Consider the following 11,689-nt stretch of genomic DNA (forward strand, 5'->3'; position numbering starts at 1 on the left):
CCTCCCTTGCTCTTCTGTATCTCTTTAGCTCTTTTTTTTTTTTTTTTCCACCTGGAGAATATCCTGAATATTTTGGGCACTATCAAGAACAAGAAAGAGTTCATGTGCTGTTCACTCACAGATGGTCCAAGGTATTTCTGAAAAATAAGTCCCTTTTTTTTCCAGCTCTACATTTCCCCAGTGAATTCCCCCAGATATTTCAGCATCCACCCAGCCAATGTCATGGTGCAGCTGTACTGGGTTACACCAACTGAACGTGTCCCTGCTGACCCCCAGATTTGTACACCTATGAGCAGAGGACAGCATTACACAGCTGTTGTGTCTGAAGTTTGATCACAGTTTGGTCAGTTTGATCACAGGATATTTTATGGTGCAGGTAAAAAAACAAACAAAAAAACCCACCCCAAGTATGGACTGTTAACTTTCTACAAAATGAAGAAGAAAACAAAACAACCCCGAATCAAATCAAAAGCCTGGAGATGAAAACCCCTAAAGTTCCAGAAAATGTCAACTCCAAGAAATGCAGTGGGTGTAAAACCCACAAAATTAAGCTTTACATTCCTATACAGCATCTACGTTTGTTCTGAACAATGCTCAATGGTGAGAACCAGGAACCCCGTGAGCGCTGCCTCCCACTGCAGACATGCTTCCCATTCCCAGGGCCATGGATGTCCCTTCCCACGGCCACCCCTGCAAAGCCACTGTCTGTTCTACACGGCACTAGGAAGGGTTTTGCTTCCTCCTTGGAGAGCCCTTTCCAGCAAGATGGAAGTTTTCATGGCTCCAATAGCTAGAGGTACATCTCCAGACCATGTGTGAGCTGGTACCAGACCAAGTCATTGGTTACGGTGGTGTCACCTTTCACACTGCAGAACTTTGTGGGAAGCTGTGTAAGCCACTGCTTTGCTCTGATTCTAGCTGAAGACTGAGGCTGGCTCATTAGCCTCAGCTCAGAGTAAACAGGATTCACCCAGCACAAGGGGTGAGACAATAATTAATCCCTGTTTCCAATTAGAAGTCAGGAGAGGAGGGAAAATGTCAGCTATGTTGCTACTATTTGCATAATACCATTCATTAAGTACCCACTGAAATCTAGATTAATTTCCAGATTAAAAAAAAAAGGAATCAATTAGAATTTGGTTTGGTTTATTTTGTTCAGCAACCCCTTCTCCAAAATTTGACCAACACTGATTTTTCTTTTCTGAGCAAAAAGATTCTTTTGACAAACTTCAGGCACAAAATACAAAATCAGTTTAGAAAGAACATCATCAGCTCTGCAAGGTCTCTATAGCAACTGAAGGTTTAACAGAGGTTGTAATGCATAGGGTGCTTTGGGGGGAGAAAGAGCTTTTGAAGAGGCTGTGATTTAATACATGTAGTCCAAGCTACATGTATTATGCATCATGTAGTAGAACCTATTTTAAAGGAAAGGCTTTATTAGTATTTGGTTTTATGCAGTTGATGTAAGACCTCACTGAAATCAATGAGCAGAAATGACAATTATTATGTAAACCCACTTTTTTTTCCCTATGTTCTATGATGTTTTGGGAGTTAATCTAGATGCTATTACAGCTCACAGAGATGACAAGTATGTGTTAGGACTTTCAGTCATCAGTTCTTTCATCAGACATTGTAAAACTCACCTTGCACCACAGTACTTGTGACAACTAAACACTTGCCCAGTTTCACCACTTTCTGAGAGAGGCTGCCTGGCAAGTGCACTTAAATCTTTCATCTGAGACTCAAACAGCTAGAAGGAACTACTGAATTGCTGGCAATGTGAGCTAATGTTGAACTAATATGAACTTCATGCAAATTTTCACATTCACCAGAATTGCCGGTTGGGCGAACTTGCAGTAACAGGCTTGTCGGAGATCTGCCAGGGGAGTCTCTCTGGCAGGCTGTGAGCTGCAGCTGGAGCTGCCTTTTCCTGAGACTGCTCTGAAGTTAGGACATGGTTGCACAGCTTGGCTATAAACTTTCAGCTGGAAAGGAGGACACAGAGGAACCCAACATCTCTGAAGCAGCTGAATGTCAGAATAATCCCAGAGCAAAGTCAAACCTTACGTGAAACTGCAGAAATGAAAAGCTTCTTGAGGCCCAGACTGGATCGAAGCCCATCTCATTTGGGCTGAGGAAGCTGAGTTCTCAGGAGAGATGAAAGCATGCAGTTTGCTCATTTTGATTACTGTCTGGGCTGCCCATAGCCAGAATGACATCTCCACCCATTGATGAGAAGACCTTCATGGAGCCACACACAAAGAAATCAGCTCCCACCAGACAGCATCTCAAGTTCATGCTGCCTTCACTGCCAACTTGACCATCGTCACAGCACTGAGGCAAGTTTTACAGGGAGAAATGATATCTTAAACCCTTTAAAGATCAATGAAAAGCCCAACTAGACAAGTTTCATCAGTTACACAACTGACTCCAACACAGCACGTTGCAGTCCTTTCAAAGTTTTTCTCAGCAAAGGCAGTATGTGGGCTTGTTTCACTTGCAGCAATCATATGTGAAGAAGCTGTTGTTGTTCCCTTAAGAGAGCTCTTCCCAGTTCACTGTCAGGAAGATTTCCCTGATACTTTGCCAAGAGTTGGATAATGAATAGCCAATGAAACAAATAACAAGATCAGGCCAGAAAGAAGAGAGGAAATATTTAAAAGGAGGAAAGGGACAGATGAGTCTTCAGAGAATATGAGCTGAAGAGAATGCGCTGAGTTTGTGTCTGGTACATTTTGCTTAGTTTCCAGTAATTCATGCCCTGCTTAATTTCTAGAAGCAGAGAGATCAAGCACTTATAAAATACAACACCAGCAGAACCATTGCAGACTCTAAAACAAAAATTGATCCAAGGTGAGTAAGGAGAAAAGGAAAAGATTTCTAAGTTATTGACAATCCAAACAGATCGGTCACTGAGCCAACACAGAGAATTTTCTCTAACTTGGGCTGAAAAAAACCCTAATAGGATCATTTTTTTCTGTCCTTGATCCAGAAGTTTCTCTGCACTGAATGGTGATAGACCTCGACCAGCACTTTTGAATCAAGGTCTGTATTTCTTTTAAGAGATAAACAACGTTTTGTGTATGGAGAGAACCAGCCATAGCTCCACAGACAAAGTCACCCGGCCGGTGGTCTGAAGGCTGTAAGCTTTTAGCATGCCTACCACAAGATCTCCCAGCAAGATGGTGCCAGCTCTGCTGTCAGATGCTTTGAGAGTGACAATGAGCATGTTGCTGGCAGGGACCAGACATTCCAGACTTGACACTGCAGAAGACTTTGGAGGAGTTCAGAAACAGAGGACACATTAAAAAAGTTTATAAAGAGTGAATGACAAAACCCCTATGTCACGTACAATTTACATATGAATAATAATAGTAATAAAATAATGCTCTTTCACAGAAACACGATGAGCAAGCAGTAGCTGCTTATTAGCAGCATTTTCCTAGGACAATTTTCCACATCTGTGTTTTCCATTACGACCAAGTAACAACCTCTGGAGCACACACTGTTCTGTGAAGTGACTGTGAAAATCAAAACTGTTACACAAATATTGGGCAATGACTCTCTAGATAAGCTGTGCATGTATTCACAAGTAAAGTATGCAGCCATACCAGTCTGCACACACAAACCACCCCATATGTACGTGCAAAACAGGAGCCTGAGGAAGGTCAGCACTTTAGAGGAGACCAAGCTCTGAATGGGCCACACCAATCCATCAGAACTGTCTCTGGCAAATGACAATGCAACAACAGCCATCCAAGAAAAGCCATGTCTTAACTTCTGCTTGAGCTGGTTTCACCAGCCTTCCTCAAGTCTCTCATTCACGAATCCAGAGTATAACTCAGACAAGAACACTCTTATTCTATCTAATGCACTGCTCAGGGAATCATAGAATTCTTGTCTGGAAAAGACCTCTGAGACCACCAAATCCTACTAATTCTACCAATTCTGGTGCAAGACTATCTCCATTAGCACCACATCTGTGTCTTTTGAACACCACCAGGGATGAATGTTTCAACCACCTCTCTAGGGAACCCATTGCAGAGTTTAAGAATTCTTTCAGTGAAGAAATTTCTTCTGAAATCCAACCTAAACCTCCCCTGTTGCAACTTGAATTTCCTCTATCACTTGGTATTTGGAACAACACATCAGCACCCATCTTGCTACAGCTTCCTCTCAGGGAGCTGTAGAGAATGATAAGGTCTCCCTTCAGTTTCCTGCTCTCCAGACTAAACAACCCCAGTTCCCTCACCCACTCCTCAGAAGGCTTTTCCTCCAGACCCTTCACCAGTTCCAATGCCCTTCTCTGGACCCACTCCAGCACCTCTATGTCTTTCTTGTAGCAAGGTGCCCAAAACTGAACCCAGTACTCAAGGTGTAGCCTCACCAGTGTTGAGTACAGGGGGACAATCACTTCTCTAGTTTTGTTGGTCACACTATTGCTGATACAGGCCAGGATGCTGTTGGCTTTCTCAGGTCAAGTTACCTGAAAGCTCAGGTGTTAAATCCTATAAACTATCCCATTTCTGCCCCCTTCTGACAAGGCACTCAGAAAGTTTAAAACTGTATCAGTAGCAGAGAGTCATTTCCCTATGAAAGTTCTCCTGTGACTGACATTTTTATTTCAATTCTGTTACAAAGGGAAAGCCTGAGTCTCACATAAACAAATAGAAACTTCAGGTCCTAAATGCCAGCTGGTTGCCAGTGGTATACTCCTCTACAGCACAAACTGATAGTAAAGAATGGCAACAGTTCTAGTGATTGTGAACAGAATTCATAGCTTGTTAAATCAGTGCACTGTTACTGCAGGAACAGCTCTCTGTTTCTGTACACTGATTTTTATTTCCCTGGGCTAGCAATGTCCCTATTAATGTTATGGGTGTGGTTCAGATTGAGGACATGTGCTGCTAGCTGGAAAATTGCATTTGACCTCTGATTTTCCTTATCTCTTTTCAAGTTTTGTTTTCTTTTAAGTTTAAAGACATTTCCATTAAAGAAATTATTTCCTTTCTTTGGGAGGCTGAATCAAAAGCCAGTGAAGTCAGTGAGAGCCTTCCCATTAATTTAGTGGGGCTTTACATTAGACTTTCAATTAGAAACAGTAAGTGTAGAAGTATAAAGAAACTGAAGATAAAGGAGAGGGGAGCAGGAGGTGGAAATGTTTCATGAACATTTACAAACCTCTAAGGTTTCATTTGGCTTTATGTTAAGTTTAGGTCAAAGGTTTGGGTCAGCTTTTGTTCTCCTCGGTCCCCATTTGCTCTGATCTTCTTTTCCAGAGCAGGAATCTTGACAGATGCTCTGTGAAAAGGGAAAAATTGGTCTGAAAAGCTGGACTCAAGATCTGCTAGAAGCAGAATGATGAGGCAACCACTCTGCAGTTTGTTTTCATGTCACAGAGATTACAATTCCCTCAGATAAAGCAGCACAGTGTTAGAGTGAACCCTGCAGATATTTTAAAGGAACATAATTAGAGGCCCGCATTGCGATTAATGTTCTTGCTTCGCACCTCCTGCAACTCACCTTGGTGGTGAAAAATGGCAAAGCTGAGTTTTAGGACAGTGCTGTGCCCTGAGGCAGAAGCATTAGCTGGGTTTGCAACTTGTAAAACCATTCACTTGGGGACAGTATTTTGTTCTACCAGTGGCAAAACACAAATTCTCCCGCAGGGAGATGGATCACTTGTCCTTCAAAGGTCACAGGGCTCCAGGGTGGCAAAGCTGCTGTCCCTGCCAGCCTTTGCTTTGTATTGACAGGAGAGGGGTGAGCACCAGGGACACAGGGATACAAACAAGACAGCTCCATAAGGGGAAAGAGTCTCTTCAGGTTAATTTTTTTTTTAATTTCTAGATGACAATGATGGTAAATCAGAGCAGCTTCCCGGCATATCTTCTAGCTAATTTATAAGGTAAGTACAAGTTGAAAACAATTACTGAATTTAACTGAATTATGTTAATCAATTGGACAACTTGAAAGGCAGGGGGAAGGGTATCTAGTACTTCGAGAGGAAAGAAGGATGTTGTGAAGCAGAGGTGATAAAATCACTAGCCCTAGGGGACAGCAGGAGAAACAGGCAGCTCTCAGCCCTGGAGCACCAAACATGCATTCACAACGCAATTCCCTCTGCTTCAACCCCAGCTCACTGCTTCTGCCTTACGTCCTCATGCTCCCCCACCTCAGCCCACCAGCACAAGTGTTTTCAAAGCCACCCTCAGAACACAGAGCTGGGTGAGCACCAAAACCTTCTGTTCTACTTGAATGCAGGTTTCCTGGATGGGCCTGGCACATTACACATGCTTTGGCTCAGATTCATCTTGTTAAATTTAGTTATTTAACCACAGATTAAGCCCCTAATTCCCTTAAAATCCCTCTCCAGGAAGCAGAGAGAGATGGGCACCTCCGGGGCAATCTCTGCAGCTGGAGACTTTTTTTTCTCTCTTGCCACTGACTACAGGGGGATCCTAGGACCTGCTCATCCTGGTGCGCTGCAAGACAGGTTTGGTCTCACAGCCTCCATTCAGAGGCTTTCCCTGTTGCTGCATGGGGGCAGGGACTGCGATGTGGCCACAGAGGAACAGAGGAAAAAATAGGTTTCTGACCTACTTCTTGGCAGTAGGCAGCAGTGAGAGTGGCTGCTGGAGCCAAGGGGGAAGAGATCATAACCAGGCACACGGCACGGATGGGTTGGTGAGCTGGGAATGATATTGTTTCTCCATGCTGGCTTTTCCAGCTTTCCAGTTTAAGCCTTTGCTCCATCCTTGACACACAGATCTGGATGATTTTAGCCCCCCTGTTCATTTCTGTTGATGTCCCATTTTCTTCTGTGTTTATGTGAAACAACATTATTTGCCATGGTTTTGAAACCAGCTCAGGACATAGTTGCTGTCTCGCAACATCTATTTTGGAAACAGCGCTTAGGAAACATTTTCAGGCATGAAAATTTGAAGTTCATTAAAATCACAGTAAAAAATAGTTTATTTTAATTATTATTTTTTGTATCAGAGAGAATTGTAGTGTAATACTGCAATATTAATCATTTCCCTTTCTGAATTGAATTCAGACATACTGGGGACTTATAAGGCCAAGGGCATCGTGGCTTGTATCAGGAACAGTGTGGCCGGCAGGAGCAGGGAGGTCATTCTGCCCCTGCACTCAGCACTGGATTTGGTCACACCTTGAGTACTGTGTCTAGTTCTGGGCTCCTCAGTTTAGGAAAGATGTTGAGTTGCTGGAATATGTCCAGAGAAGGGCAACAAAGCTGGGGAGGGGTTTGGAGCACAAGACCTATGAGGAGAGGCTGAGGGAGTGAGGGTTGCTTAGCCTGGACAAGAGGAGGCTCAGGAGGGACCTTATTGCTGTCTACAACTACCTGCAGGGAGGTTGTAGCCAGGTGGGGGTTGGTCTCTTCTCCCAGGAAACCATCACCAGAACAAGAGGACGCAGTCTCAAGCTGCACCAGGGGAGGTTTAGGCTGGATGTTAGGAAGTAGTTCTTCACAGAAAGAGTGATTGGCCATTGGAATGTGCTGCCCAGGGAGGTGGTAGAGTCACCATCACTGGAGGTGTTTAGGGAGGGACTGGATGGGGTGCTTGGTGCCATGGTTTAGTTGATTAGATGGTATTGGGTGATGAGTTGGACTCGATGATCTCAAAGGTCTCTTCCAACCTGGTCTGGTCTGGTCTGGTCTGGTCTGGTCTGGTCTGGTCTATTCTATTCTATTCTATTCTATTCTATTCTATTCTATTCTATTCTATTCCTCTATTCTAATTCTATTCTACTTTTTATTGACAGCAAATACTTTCAATGCCATCAGGCTATCAGTGATGCCTGCACTGAACAACAGAAAATACCTGTTCCCTGAAGGAGTTTTCTCCAGATTTTTATTTTTCCTGATTTATTTCTGGACAATGTTTTTAATTATCAATATTCTCTAGTGTTTCATCTTCCACAGAAGTTTCTGATATTTTAAGAACATGTTCTTTTCAGACACCCATATAATTTCCTCATGGAGGCTAAGCTGGCTCCACAGGACATGCAGCCCCAAATACCTGACAGCTTTTTCTCTTGCTGTCTCCCATGGGATGGTTTATACCCGCTTGGCTGAAGTCCTGCTCTGAGCAGAGGGACCGGATGCTCAGCACTGCACACATCCAAGCAGTCCTGTTGTTATCAATTAGTAAGATGAGATAATTTCAAAGAAAATATTTCCTTTGTCCCATACAAATAACATTTTCATTACTCATTTCAACTGGCCAAAGAGCAAAACCAAAGCCTTCTCCTAATGAAAAGAGTATGGTCTTAAAGTAAACACCCCCAAAAGTGAAGATGCTGGAGCAGGGAGGTCATTCTGACCCTGTACTCAGCACTGGTTAGGCCACACCTTGAGTCCTGTGTCCAGTTCTAGGCCCCTCAGTTTAGGAAAGATGTTGAGTTGCTGGAATGTGAACAGAGGAGGGCAACAAAGCTGGGGAGGGGTTTGGAGCACAGCCCTGTGAGAAGAGGCTGAGGGAGCTGGGGTTGCTTAGCCTGGAGAAGAGGAGGCTCAGGGGAAACCTTCTTGCTGTCTACAACTATCTGAAGGGAGGTTGTAGCCAGGTGGGGGTTGGTCTCTTCTCCCAGGCAACCAGCACCAGAACAAGAGAACACAGTCTCAAGCTGCACCAGGGGAGGTTTAGGCTGGATGTTAGGAAGAAATTCTTCACAGAAAGAGTGATTGCCCATTGGAATGGGCTGCCCAGGGAGGAGGTAGAGTCACCATCACTGGAGGTGCTTAGGAAGAGACTGGATGGGGTTCTCAGTGCCATGGTTTAGTTGATTAGATGGTGTTGGATGATAGGTTGGACTGGATGATCTCAAAGGTCTCTTCCAACCTGGTAAATTCTATGCTATGCTATCCTTTCCTTTCCTTTCTGGGAAGGGGTGCACCAGAACCAATGAAGAGTTTTTTCTTTGTACTTGGGGCCAACCGGGGAACTCTCTTTCAGGGGACCAGAACTGGACACAGTACTTAAGACAGTATTCAAGTCCTATAGACACAGCTGTTTAGACTACACTCAGAGGTCCCCACTACACTATCGAAGGAGTTCATGAGCTTGCACAGCTTTAAAGCATGAATGTTGCCACTGTTGTTGCTGTTATTTCTGCAAAAAACTGATGAAAAAAATTAACCTTTTTCTTTTCAATTAAACAAACACATAGCTGCACATATGCTCACACTCCAGAAGTCTGGGGGAATTAGATGTAAACAGCTGTTGATGAAACTCAAATGCCATGGCTGGTGCTGGAATTCAGAGCCAGCTTTCCGGGATTAGATGTCCCTGGCTAACCTCAGCTTTTAGGACTTATTTTGGAGCTTGGCCCTAGCAGGTGAGGGGAACCACAAGGAGAAGAACAAAAGGTTTTCTCTCTCTTCTGCCCCTCCCTTCTCCGTTTGCTGTGGTGGCCAAATGTGGTTTCAATTCAGAAGTACAAATGTCATCTTCAAAGTCACTCTTGGGAGGAAGGGGGAGAAAGCAGAGTTAAAAAGAATAAAAATAATAATTGGATTTCAATTTATTAAGATTTTTTTCCCCCAGTGTGACATTACACTGGAAAGTCTTAACAGCCAAGTGATGAGCAAGTAGGGGAGTTAGAGAAAGCCTGGGGGTGTTGGAGGTAGTCTGCATTGCGATGGCAGTGTAAAGGACTTCCCTGCTGTCCCAAAGAGCCTCTCATATTTTGTTTCTTCAAGGCTAGCCCTGTTCTCATGTAAATAAACCTGTAATCCCGTGTCACCAGAAGCCTAGGGAAAACAGCTCCACCTTATGTGCTGTTCTTGGAGTGCTTAGAGCAAGGCAAAGGGTGTCACTGAAAGCTGTTTGCGACCGTTAAGTGGCAAAGAACCAGTGTCCCCCACTATGTTCTCTCTCACCTTGTGTTTCTGGATGTCTCCAGGCTGGGAGTTATTTTTGCTTCCTCCAGGTTATGACAGCCGCAACGCAATGGCTGTGTATGTGCTACAGCTCTGACAGAAGACGTGAATAATGGAAAGGGCTATGAACACAAGGAGTCAGCGTGAGTGCTCGCTGTACTTTCTTAATGTATGTGACACTGACATAATACGCCCCGGGGCATTTTGGATCAGCATTTGCCTGTTCCATGTGTTGCTTTTGTGAACAGCAATCAAGTTGTGAAACACATGTAGGCAGTGTGTGCGGCGGGTGGCTCTCCAGCCGGAGCATGGGTGGGAAGCACACAGGCACGGCGCAGGCAACACCCCCGACAGAAACCTCACTTTGCTATCAGAGGAGAGGGCTCCTACTCCCTAGCAGGGCTTGTGGTGGGCCGTATGGATGCCGCTGCAGGCTCACGGTGTTACAGTGTCATTGTATCTGGTTGCATAACACATACAGAACCTAGAAATAGCTTTCAGGATGCGCAGAAGCTCAACTAGATACATCTTGCAGGACTTGACAAGTCAGCAGGATAATGCTCCTTACCAATATAACAAATTAAAGTCATACTTACCAAGTACAGGGGCTGGAGAGGAGGGCCACAGCTCAGCACAGGGTCAGTCCAAGCCTCTCCTCCCTGGGCTGAAAGGCAGCAACCCATCAATCAGACACACAGTTCCAAGAGCTGCTTTAGTAAACTGCCAGCACCAGGAAGCATATTTCCCACTCCCACTGCCCTTATGCTTCAGAAGTAAAAGTCCATTTCTGTAGGGACAGGAAGCAGGATTAATCCCTCTCTGATTTCCTCCTCTAACTCCTCCTTGACACCTCATTCCAGCTTTCATCCTACTATCTGGGCTATTTAGTCTAGAGCAGGGAAGACAGGGAGGAGGCATGATAACAGTCTTCAATTATGTAAAAGGTTTATGCAAAAAGGAAGGCAATAAATTGTTATCCACATCCACAGGGAGACCACAAAATGTAATGGGCTTAGATGTGGCAAGAGAGAGCTAAGTTCAGCACTAGAATAACTTCCCTGCTGCAGGGGTCATTAGGCACTGGAGGAGATCGCCTGAGGAGGCTGGGGGATCTTCGCTGTTGGCGGGGTTAAAGAAACACATTACACAAACATGTGTCAGGAGCTATTTGTGTGGGGGTGAGTGAGATGACCTCCTCAGGTCCCTTCTAGCCCTGTTTTCTTCTATGCCATGGTGAAAACCACCCCAGCCTTGCTCCTTGCCAGCCAGCCATGGCAGAGCTCCACCTGTGTTTTGGTACAGGATGACAATCTTAAGGCAGGAACACACTTGCCTCAAGGAACCAGTGAAGCCACAAGATAGGATGATGTCTCCAGTTATCACACAGCAAGCACAGCTGTCAGGTTCTGCAGGACCCAGACCACTACTCTGCCCACTTCTAAATAATGTCATTGTCTCTTAAACAGTCTTAAAAGAAAAAAATCACACATTCTAAGAGCTCATTGCCTCCACAGACCACAAGAACTCATACTCAGACTCATGCTATGACTCTAAAAAAAGGACACTTCAACAGCCTTCTCCAAAGCATGGGGATGTCCCCACAAGTGACACACTTGAGAATTACTTTGCCCCATGCAAGTCTGTGAGATAGCTTGGACTTCAATTGCATTTGTGGAGCCTGGCCTTGCAAGAAGCACCATCCTCTGAGATGCACTGCTCTGAAATGTGCTTCTCACCGGATCGCACTGTGGATGCAACAGAGCTCATGTTCTCATAAGA

At 44.6% G+C, this 11,689-nt stretch overlaps 1 long non-coding RNA gene across 1 annotated transcript; it reads right to left on the reverse strand.

The window, feature by feature from the left end:
* Positions 1-10,576, reverse strand: LOC137449123 (uncharacterized). The gene is made up of 3 exons (XR_010989321.1): positions 10,507-10,576; positions 5,182-5,301; positions 1-79 (listed from the first exon to the last, which is right to left on the reverse strand). It is a non-coding gene; the product is annotated as an uncharacterized lncRNA (long non-coding RNA).
* Positions 10,577-11,689: the final 1,113 nt, after the last annotated feature.

This window comes from Melanerpes formicivorus, unplaced genomic scaffold (genome assembly GCF_026170545.1).
Source record: "Melanerpes formicivorus ecotype bairdi unplaced genomic scaffold, bMelFor1.0.p_v2 SCAF_28, whole genome shotgun sequence".
In the NCBI taxonomy this organism is placed as follows: domain Eukaryota; kingdom Metazoa; phylum Chordata; class Aves; order Piciformes; family Picidae; genus Melanerpes; species Melanerpes formicivorus.